At 44.5% G+C, this 2,731-nt stretch overlaps 1 pseudogene; it reads left to right on the top strand.

Moving 5' to 3' along the window:
• Positions 1–1,128: 1,128 nt before the first annotated feature.
• Positions 1,129–1,841, top strand: LOC123832700 (annotated as a pseudogene).
• The last annotated feature ends 890 nt before the right edge of the window (positions 1,842–2,731 follow it).

Below are 2,731 nucleotides of genomic sequence, written 5' to 3'. Positions count from 1 at the left end.
ACTTTGGGTGTCACTGTCTCCCATAACCCCCAGATGAGACCGTCTAATTGCAAAAACAAGCTCAGAGCTTTCATTGATTCTGCATTATGGTGAGTTGTATAATTATTTCATTATATATCACAATGTAATAATAATAGAAATAAAGTGCACAATAAATGTAATGTGCTTGAATCATCGAGAAACCATCCCTGCTCCCCTAGTCCATGGAACAATTATCTTCCACAAAACCAATCCCTGGTGCCAAAAAGTTTGGGGACCGCTGCCATAAAGAATACCATTGGGACAATTGGCAACATTCAAATACAGATTGAATATCAGATTATAGCATCACATCAACATTAAATTTTCTGATTTAAATACTTTATCTGTGATTATGTAAGAGTATGTCATTGTTCTTAGGAAATGCACACTGAAGAATTTAGGTGAAAAGGGGCATGAGGGCTGCAATTTACTCTCAAGTAGTCTCAAAATAGGGAAAAAGAAAATGAGACAATAATAAAGCAAATGTGGCAAAATGTTAAATGCAAATGTGGGTGAAGAGAGTTTGGGATTTCACTGTAGTATTCTTACAATTTTTCTGAGTGTGATTAAAATTATTTCAATATAAATTGAATATACTTTTGATTGAGTGACTTCAGTATAAGTTTCCTCTAGAAGAGTGACTTAAATTTCCACCAAAATATAAATGACAACCACAGGCACATTTACTGAAAAGGGACAGGTGGCAATTGATTAAAGCCAGACCAGTTGGAAATCACTTGTGGTCCCTTAGAAGCACCTCATAACCTAAAAGAATCAGTGAGTTGTTGGCTTTTGAAAACTGCCCTCTGTATGTTCCTCCTGAATATACTTGTTGGGATTATTTTAACAAATAAGGCTTTTGGAAAGCAGCGAACAGACTCTGTGAAGCCATCTTCAGGAGCTAGAGCTATCGCATTACCTCCTCTTTCGCTTCTGGTTGCAACCAGCAAAAGCTGTTCTTCACCATAGTAGGCTTCTGCCGCAGTGTGGGCGACATTTCACAGATGGTTCTCTGGCCAATTTGCTGGCATCTCTCGATGGCTGCGCTGTGCAGAAACCTGCATGTAGAGATCATGGCTATGGAAAGGCACCATGCTTTGACTGGTTATGTTGCACAGTTCTTGCAGTGGTTTGGTAGAACTGGGACCTGATGACACATGCCTTCCGCTCGTGTCCACAGGCTCCCTGGCCAGTAGCTGCCTGGCAGATGGCTGCCTCTAGGATGAGCTCCATGCCCAGACGTGTCAGCAGGGACCCCAGCTTCAACTGGTTCTTTGGGTATGAGAAAGCCCAGGAGCTCCTACTGCGCCTGCTGCTGGGAGCCCAGCCTCCCTGTCCAGTGTAAGATGTGGGCTGTGGGGCCTTGAGCCTGTGTACAGGCCTCTACAACAAGTGTCTGCACCCTGTGGATGTGCTGGGGGTGGACTTCTCCCTTGTAGCTGTGGGTCACATGAACAGCACCCTGAAAGATGGCCAAGGCCTCTGTGCCCTGGGCCACCCTGCCTCCTACCTCCACTTCATGCAAGCTAATGCCCAGAAACTGGAACCAGTGGCTTCCTCAGCCTTCTTCCTGCTAGTGCTGGACAAGGGCACTTGGGATGCTATTACAGGTGGTGGTCTGCCTGGGACTTACTAACTGCTGTCAGATTCTTCAGGGCTGAAACCTCTATGGAACCCTGATTTAATTTTCAGATGAAGACCCTGATGCATGGCTTCCTGGCCTGGAGCAAGGATCCTAAGGCTGGACTGTGACTGTGCAGGAGATAGGCCCTTTCAGGAGCATCATCTACTTTACTTACTTGGTTCAAGGCTCTCATTAAAGACTTTTAGTTTTGACCCTAAAGTTTTATTGGGTGAGAGGTGGAGAGAACTTTGCCTTTGCAAGCAGGCTGGGAAATGAGAATTTCAGTCCTGGCTTTCACGTTTACTAGCTGGGTAATAGTATTAACTATTTCTGTCCCCCAGTTTACTCATCAGCTGGGTAGGATTAATACCGGAAGTTATGGGGATTACATACGTGATAGTTGAAACACTTAGCAGGACCAGGCCAAAGATGAGTGTTGAGTAGAAATGGTACAAGTGGATCATTCCCCCCTCAACTAACTGGAACTCCTAAAATCAGCAGATCCAAACCCCAGCATTGACTGACTTGTGTGACCCAATGGCCTAACCTCTAAGCTAATTTTTCTCACTTATAAAAGGGGAAGATTGTGAAAAGATGGGTAGAAGGACTCCAACCTAGGTGAAATGTTCAAGGGAGAGAGAACAAACAATACTTACCCTCAAAGCTCCTGGGAGGCAGGAGATGGGAGTATTCTACAAAGTGGCTTCTGCAGACCTGAAGCCTGTTGCTGGGTCCCAGGGAGGACCTAGAGGGGTTGGGAACTTTCTGACAGCTGTGTCCTTGGGAATCCAGGAGGCATATGTTGTTCTACCTGTTCCTGCCCACACCTGAGCTCTGGGTTAAAGGTCCTTAAGGAACATCTGGGGTCCAGTTGGCTCCATGTCCAGCCTGGGTGGAGAGAGGGGACTTAAAGAGACCATCAACAATAAAAAAGATTCCTAATATATAGAATTTTTTAAAAGATAAAATGAATTTGTGATACTTGTTTCACTTTAGATCACATAAATCTTTTGCCTTTTACAAGAAAAGCCAGCAAGATCACAGTGTGTTTAAGAGTAGAGAGGAACAGTGAACACTTGTAGCCCC

This window comes from Phyllostomus hastatus, unplaced genomic scaffold (assembly GCF_019186645.2).
Source record: "Phyllostomus hastatus isolate PE091 unplaced genomic scaffold, TTU_PhHast_1.1 phas_scaffold_200, whole genome shotgun sequence".
Classification (NCBI taxonomy): Eukaryota; Metazoa; Chordata; class Mammalia; order Chiroptera; family Phyllostomidae; genus Phyllostomus; species Phyllostomus hastatus.
This window is presented reverse-complemented; position numbering and strand designations above follow the sequence as displayed.